Consider the following 9,321-nt stretch of genomic DNA (forward strand, 5'->3'; position numbering starts at 1 on the left):
GCTTTTCTTTTTTTTTGTCAAGTTTTGTGTTAATTAAACTGAATGTTTTGTATCTGCTATACTCAACATGATAAGTTTGTAGAGCTAACGCCACAGTAAGCTGTATTACAATCTGTACACAGCATTCAATGTTTTACTGTTATGCCAGAAGCAATGGTGAATGTGATTTTAATGTCTCTAATTATCTTTAGTTGTAACATTCTGACATGAAAGATTTGTGTCATACCAATGTAATTCCTTGTACGATGCAGAACATTAACCCTAATAATAAAAAAACAAAAAAACAAAGCTGGAGCTTTGTTAAAACATTTCCTGTTGGCCTGGCATGATATACATAAACTATGTTACAGAGAACTATATGTTCCTTAAAGTGATTGTAAAGCTTTACTTTTTTTTCCCCATTAAAAATAATAAGCATGTTGTACTTACCTGCTCTGTGTAGTGGTTTTGCACAGAGCAGCCCGGATCCTCAACTCCTCGGGTCCCACAAGCAGCTTGCTATGGGGGCACCCGAGCCGCTGCTCTGTGTCCATTCACAGAGCTGTGACTTGGCCCCCTCCCCTCTGTCCCCTGATTGGCCCACTGGCTGTGATTGACAGCTGGATCAAAAGGGGGCTCAGGTAAGTATTTGGGGGGGGGGGTGCATGGAGGTAAGAAAACCTTGTGCCTTTACAACCACTTTAAAGGGTTAGTTGATGTTGTGAAAAGATTTTCTGTCAATTAAGCAATTGCAGCCAGGTTAATTAGATTGCTCACCAGGGATTTTATCCAGACAAAACAACTGGTGCTGAGATAAGCAACTGGGAACACCTGACCTGAGTGCGACTTTCCAGACCTCAGGATACAGGGCCATTAAAGTGGTTGTAAATCACGGAAATTAAAAATGAATAAAGAATTCGTGTATGTGTACTAGGCTCAATTCAAATCACCTATTGTGATTTCTGTTTCTTCTCTCATTCTTCTGCTTCAGTCACTTCTGGCAGTCTATGGCCGGGTACACACGGACAAACATGTATGGTGAAAGCGGTCCGTCGGACCGTTTTCACCATACATGTCTGCCAGAGGGCTTCTGTACGATGGTTGTACACACCATCGTACAGAAGTCCGCGCGTAAACAATACGCGGGGCGTGTCCGCGGTGTCGCCGCGTCGATGACGCGGTGTCGCCGCGACAATGACGCGGCGACGTGGGCGGCCCGCCTTTAAAATGCTTCCACGCATGCGTCGAAGTCATTCGACGCATGCGAGGGACGGCGGGTGCCTGGACATGTACGGTAGGTCTGTACTGACGACCGTACATGTCCGAGCGGGCTGAATTCCAGCGGGCTGTTTTAAAACAAGTCCAGGAATATTTGTCTGCTGGGAAAAGGCCCGGCGGGCAAATGTTTGCTGGAATTCGGCCCGCTCGCGCCCACACACGACCAAACATGTCTGCTGAAACTGGCCTGCGGGCCAGTTTCAGCAGACATGTTTGGTCGTGAGTATGGGGCCTATGAAACATCAGAAATCCCAGGAGACGGCTCTGCTCCTCTCTAGCACAAAGCAAGTGATTGAAAGCCTCAGCTGTGAATGTTTCCTTATGAGACTGTGTTGGGGGGGGGGGGGGTTGTCCATTCCTTCCACTCAGGTCTCAGATTACTCTCAGCTCACTGCTCTATGCTATACAGTAGGTGACTTCAGAACCACACCCCCTGCCTCCTGGAGCTAAGAAATGCTGTACTTTGAAGGGCTGTAGAGGGAAGAGGGCCACAGATAAGCAGGTACAACTTATGAAGGATTTATTTAATCTCTGTGTGTCACCTGAGGCTAGTCACTTCACTGGGTATAGGTAAGGGTTTACAAACACTTTAAATGACATTGTAGTATATGTTTTGCTTTAAATAGACAGTTAGTAGCATTCCTACAATTTCTTTCTATTGAATCTGAGGGTAAGTGGACCCTCTAGACTGCTTCTTTATTTCATTTTTACATATAAGTGTCAGAAGTATCTGAATCTCAGTGTGCACTAAGGTTTAGTCCTTGGACGTATTCATTGTTTTAAGTGAGTAATATTGGCAAGCTAATTGTAGGGGGGGAATTCTAGGCACTGTTGTCTATAGAATGCTTGTACTACTATGGCACACAATGTACCTACAGCAAATAACATTTCCTTTTGAAACATTTTGAAATAATTTCTGGAAACAGAGAAGGACATAACTGGTAGTTCCCATGGCAGTGCTTAGTTAATGGGGTAGCCATGTACCCCTTCCTTATTTATGAATCCAGTATCGCCACATTTCAAATATTACGCTGCCTCAGAAGCCCCCTCTTGATCACTGAGAATGTTATCAAAGCTGTCCAAAGCTGATCTCTGCATGAACAGCGATTACCTTTTTTTATGACAACTATTTTATGGAATAGATAGGTTGTGCATAAAAATAGAACAATCCCAGCAAATTGCAAGGTGTTAACATTACAGCATGACATGTTTGTTTCACGCATTACTTCCTGTTTGATCGCTGGCTACACTCTCCACACCTGGGCTCACATACTGTTATATTGTACATTTGCCGGCAGCAAAGCTAACACAGTTAGGGGAGAACAAGAGGATGCAGAAAAGACTGCAGCTGGTGGAGAGAAATAACTTAAGAAGGCCATAAACGAGTCGAAAACCGAACATTGTGTCATAATTTGTTTTGTTTTTCGAAAAACAAAATCTAGCCTGTTGGATCATGCACTTTTGATTCCGACACGAAAATCGCATGTCGCAGCTGGTATGCGAAAAAAGAAGGACCAAGAATTTTGGTTCAGTTTTTGACTTATCTATGGTCTGCCTTAGACCCCTTTCACACTGAGGAGTTTTTCAGGCGGTACAGCGCTAAAAATAGCGCTGCTATACCACCTGAAAAACTCCTTCACTGCCTACTCAATGTGAAAGCCCGAGGGCTTTCACACTGAGGCGATGCGCTGGCGGGAGAGAAAAAAATCTCCTGTCAGCAGCATCTTTGGAGTGGTGAGAGGAGCGGCATGTATACCGCTCCTTCACATTTAAAACAATGGGAAACCGCGGCAATACCGCCCGCAATGCGCCTCTGCAGAGGCGCATTGCAGGCGATATTAACCCTTTATCGGCCGCTAGCGGGGGTTAATACCGCACCGCTAGCGGCCGATTCCCGCAGCAATCCCGGCGGTATAGCGCCGCTATTTTTAGCGGGGATATACCACCACCGCGGCTTCCGCTGTAATGTGAAAGGGGCCTAAAACAGAGAGCAGGAAGCTAACATACAATCAGATTACATGCAGCCTGTTCATTCTTAGAATAGTTAGAATTCAGACAATTGGATCCGCCTTTCAGTGTTTCAGGTGGACCACCCATTGTCCTTTATGGAGGGGCAGATGTCCACGGACACGTGTCCGCTGACACCCGCCGGGCATCCGATCCGACAAAATCTGCTGAAAACAGACGTATGGCAATACGTTCGCCATCCGCCCAGCAGATCGGATGAAAATGGACATGCAGTTAGTTTTCATCCAACTGCCCTATAGAGGAGAGCGGGCTGTGTCCGCTGTGCATAGCGGAGTGGACATGCATCTGTCATCTACCTGCTCAGCGGGGATCAGCAGAGAGATCCCCCAATGAGCAAGCGGATTCTGCTTGGACGGATCCGCTCCATGTGAAGGGGGCCCCTTAATCTCCAAATAAGAACAATTCCGTTTTGTAAAAAAATCCAATAAAATATTTTAAGATTCTTTAAGGACTTTTATATATGCTCAGTTCACTCAAGAATTTAGTCTAATGCCCCATTTAAGATAGAACTACAGGATAAGGTCTGTCACAGCCCATGAAGTCCTCTAAACCTGGAATTTCATTAACCACTTAAGGACCGCCTAACGCCGATATACGTCGGCAGAAGTTGCGCATGCTCTCGGGACCCGGTCCGACGCTTCGTGCCCGCGGACCCGGTCGCCTGCCGGTGTCCCGCGATCGGGTCACAGGAGCTGAAGAACGGGGAGAGGTGTGTGTAAACACACCTTCCCCGTTCTTCTCTGTGGCAGTGTCACTGATTGTCTCTTCCCTGTTATAGGAAACGACGATCAATGACGTCACACCTACAGCCACGCCCCCCTACAGTAAGAATCACTCCCTTAGGGCACACTTAACCCCTTAGCGCCCCCTAGTGGTTAACCCCTTTACTGCCATTGTCATTGTCACAGTAATAAGTGCATTCTAATAGCACTTTTCGCTGTGAAAATGACAATGGTCCCAAAAATGTGTCAAAAGTGTCTGATGTGTCCGCTATAATGTCGCAGTCACAAAAGAATCGCTGATCGACGCCATTACTAGTAAAAAAAAAAATAAGTGGTTAGGGTTAAAGAGACACCGTCTCATGTGTAGCAAGGAGACAATGGGGTTGATTTGCTAAAGCCAAAACAGCTGTTGATTTTGCAACGTAAGTTGCACTTTGCAAGCTAATTTTCCCTAGAGCTTAGTGAATGGGGTGAAGCACTTAAGCACTTCTGATATCTGTCATCCATTTATGTGGAAACAAAAAACGCTCTTTTTTTTTCACTTCCCTTGCAAATGTTTGGGTTTTCCTTGCAAAGGAAAATTTCACTGTATTCACTAAGCTCTGCAGAAAATTCTCTTACAAAATGATGAGCCTACAGTACCCTAGAGTCTCTGCAAAGTGGCTACCCAGTTATACTCCACCTTACCTGCATTCTCCTGCCACTTCAGCCTCTATCAGGAGCACAGAAGGAGCATGTAAACTCCATCCCTGTGACTGTGTATGGATTTGCAGCCATTTACGAGACATGAACACTTCCACATGATTGAGGGAGTGATGTCACCACTTACCCTGACCACCAACAACACTGTTTCTCTAGTACCAATTGCAATGGAGAAAGGAGTGGCAATGGAGCTCTGTCAATGTTAGTTAAGGGGGTAGGAGGAGCTTCTTTACCTAGACAGTGGGGTGGATTCAGGTAGGGGCGCGCAAAACTGCGGCGGGGTAACGTATGACATTTACGTTACGCCGCAGCAAGTTTTACGGGCAAGTGCTTGATTCACAAAGCACTTGCCTGTAAAGTTGCGGCGGTGTAGCGTAAAAGGGGCCGGCGTAAGTGCGCATAATTCAAATGACCCCGTAGGGGGCGTGGATCATTTAAATTTGGCGCGTTCCCGCGCCGAATGTACTGCGCATGCGCCGTCCCTAAAATTTCCAGACGTGCTTTGCGGTAAATTATGTCGCAAGGACGTCATTGGTTTCGACGTGAACGTAAATGGCGTCCAGCTCCATTCACGGACGACTTACGCAAATGACGTAAAATTTTCAAATCGCGACGCGGGAACGACGTCCATACTTAACATTGGCTGCACCTCCTAATAGCAGGAGCAGCCTTACGCCGAAAACGACGTACGCAAACGACGTAAAAAACTACCGCCGGGCGCACGTACGTAAGTATGTAATTTGCATACTGTACGCTGACAACTACGGAAGCGCCACCTAGCGGCCAGCGTCAGAATGCACCCCAAGATACGACGGCGTAAGAGACTTATGCCAGTCGTATCTTAGGCTACAGTCGGCGTATCTAGCTTTCTAAATACAGAAAGTATACACGCCGGCGCAACTTAGCAATTACGCGGCGTATCTATGGATACGCTGGCGTAATTGCTCTCTGAATCTACCCCACTGCATGGTCAAGGTGCAGTCTTTCTTTACTGGTATGGTGCTTGTATGTTTGATTGTCCATGGACTTCTTATTCTTCCTGCCACAGCAGGCTTCCCCATCTGTGCCCCACTCCCCCCTTCATTTTCAATGCACTGTATATGCATTTTCTGCAATACAAATTAGAGGAATAAATATAATAAATAAATAATAATAATAATAATAATAATAATAATAAATATAATATAATATGCTTCACAATGGTTATGGAAAATGAGAGGAACTGGGAAAATCTCATCACTGGTGTGCTATCAAAATAAGAAGGGTAATCAAATACTTCTGCCACCAATCCAAAACTGAAATATCAGATCTGGGTGAAATAACTCTTAGCCATGATGTCTGAAATTGAAGCCCATAAGGAACCAGGGGTGTCTTATTCTCAACTTCTGTCTACAAAAATAATAATTTCATTTACTTCTGAAGCAAGTTGCAAAAATGCCATTTACTTTTTGATATTTATAAGTTTGCATGTGAACCAAAATATAAATGTCTCCCTACACTGTGGTCTATAGAGCTAAAACAGAATACATCCATCAAGAGGAAAGGCAATTGTGCTGTTTGTTAGAAACCTTGTGTGAAAGCATATAATCAAGAGAAATACATTCCACATGTGACATTCATATAGCATATATAACAATCACTTTTGATACAAAGGCTTCTGAATTCCAACATAGTTTTATGTTCAATCACCTGAGATGTGCAGGTGGCACATCTTAATTTGCCTGTCAATCAGCAGCATTTAAAAGGCTCTGTGAAGTTCCTCGAATAATCTCCTCCTCTCACTTGGTGGTCACCTGTCCGATTTCAGTGTTGGCTCCTTTTATTTAGTAATAGAGTATTTCCCTTGAAGTTGTTGGGGTGGGCACCAAATTCTGACATGTAGCAACCATAGCATAAGCAGCGAGGTGAGGAGACCAGCAGAGGAACTTTGCCTGGGTGACTTTTCACACCTGGGCTGCAACATTTTATATGACTGTATAAAACAGCCTCTATCAGGGATATGCAATTAGCGGACCTCCAGCTGTTGCAAAACTACAAGTCCCATCATGCCTCTGACTCTGGGTGTCATGCTTGTGGCTGTCAGAGTCTTGCTATGCCTCATGGGAATCGTAGTTCTGCAACAGCTGGAGGTCCGCTAATTGCATATCCCCGCTCTATATCCTTCTCCAAAGGAAGAAGGATATAGATGCATCTGTGAACCGCCTGCAATTTCACACTGAGCAAGCAGAATCTGCTACACAGAGGCGCCCATGTGAAAGGGGCCTTAATTAAACAGGTGGAGAACCCAATTAAAGGAGTTCTCTAAGCTAAAACTTTTAACCCCCGCTGTGCCCGGGCTGTAAAACTATACAAAATAAACTTTCACTTACCTGCCTACGATCCCCCGATATCGCCGTCCCGTTCTCCGGTCTCTTCCACTTCCTGTGGGTCAGTGACTCACAGTGCGCTCAGCCTATCAGCGGCCGCAACGGGACATTGCTGCGGCCGCTGATAGGCTGAGCGCACTGTGAGTCACCGACCCGCAGGAAGTGGAACAGACCGGGACCGGAGAACGGGACGGCGATATCGGAACAACGGGGGATCGTAGGCAGGTAAGTGAAAGTTTATTTTGTATAGTTTTACAGCCCGGGCACAGCGGGGGTTAAAAGTGTTAGCTTGGAGAACTTTTTTTAAATATACATACTGTTTTATAAAGTGAAAAAAAGATTTAGTAGTAAAAGGAGGGCATATGTCAGAAAAAATATAGGAAAAAACATAATATCCCCCAAAGGTTGGGACTTTACAAGGGACCATAAATGAAGTAACAATTGTATAACAAGTAGCAAATTTTATTAATTACACATAGTATACCAATTGTATCAAAAATATGTACATCATGAATAGATCAAAGAATAAGATCAAAGATATCTAAGAGATAAATACACAATTTACATTAATACAGATCATTTCAAATATACACAACCTTTGACCCGGCCCGGTGACGGCGAGCCATACTCTTGTTGCTTCTCAATCACATCTTGAGCCACACACATTCTTGGACACATGGAATACTTCTATTTTTAAGTAAGGCCCCCCCCCCTCCTCTTTTTTTTTTTATTGTTGTGTATATTTGAAATGATCTGTATTAATGTAATTTGTGTATTTATCTTTTAGATATCTTTGATCTTATTGTCTATAAATCCCCTGAAGAAGGGAGAATTTCCGAAACAGCTGTTGGGTGTGACTCTAAGCAGCCTTGTGTTTCCTGTTCAATTACGTATTTGAATGATTTGTATTCATGATGTACATATTTTTGATACAATTGGTATACTATGTGTAATTAATAAAATTTGCTACTTTTTATACAATTGTTACTTCGTTTATGGTCACTTGTAAAGTCCCACCCTTTGGGGGATATTCTGTTTTTTCCTATATTTACAAGGGATGTGGTGACCTTTAAACGCACACAAATTCGTGAACGACGGAGCTTTTCTTCTATGTCAGAAAAATGGTAACACAGAAATAATACAATACAAAGTAAAATTGTATTATATAAAACATAAAAAAGTGACCATCTCCATAGGTTATATGAAAAGAGGGTTTACATATTCCATGTACATAGTCCTTGTTATGACATAACTGGTCCACATGAAATCTTGATGCGTTTCAAACACTCACTATCTTCGGAAGCACATGTGAACACAATATGTTACCCACAATTCTTTAAAAGCAATAAAATAAGGTCATCATCTCATATCCCAGATAGCAAGGACAACTTGCCACAAAGTTTGTGGCGGTGTTGAATCGTAAGTCTGTAAACTTGTTGCATATTTTCACTGGCAAGCTGTACACTTGCAGAGCACTCGAAGCACAAGTTCCAGTTGACACTTTTCCAATTTGTAGCAAATCTGCGTGGGAAGTCTCTAGCAAGAGCAAAGTTGCAGTGGTGAGTCTACAGCAAAAGCTCTGCAAGTCTACAGCTTGAAAATTCAGCCACAGTGACCCCTGTGGCGGGATGACTATTGTACAACATAACTGAACCAGAACTTGCAGCAGACTTGCAGAATGTTTGCAAAGAAATTTGATCTGGAGTCATGCCATGCGGACTTGCTGCAATTGTGCAACAAACTTGTGAAGCCTGGCAAAACTAGCAAGGTTTGCTGCCCATCAGAGGGATTGCAAGAAGAGGCAATTTGATGGGCTTGATACATTCTGATAGGATGATTTGTGGTCCATAAAATTCTCCCTTCTATCCTTTGGAAATTGTTCACTAGGATATTATCATGGAGATGATGGGCTTATTTTATTGCTTTTAAAGAATCGATCCATACTGTGGGTAACATATTGTGTTCACATGGGCTCCTGAGGAAGATAGTGAGTGTTTCGAAACGCATAAAGCTTTCATGTTGACTGGTTATGTAATAACAAGAATTATGTACATGGAATATGTAAACCCTCTTTTCGTGCAACATATGGAGATGGCCACTTTTGTGTCCTTTAAAATTTTTGGTATAATACACTGTTACTTTTTATTGTATCATTTTTCTGAGTTATGTCCTCAAAAGTCCTTTTGCTTCAAAATCTTTTTTTCACTTTATGAAAAATATAGGATGTGGGCATATCAGCATGGTGC

The sequence above is a fragment of the Rana temporaria genome, chromosome 4 (assembly GCF_905171775.1).
Source record: "Rana temporaria chromosome 4, aRanTem1.1, whole genome shotgun sequence".
Taxonomy (NCBI): Eukaryota; Metazoa; Chordata; class Amphibia; order Anura; family Ranidae; genus Rana; species Rana temporaria.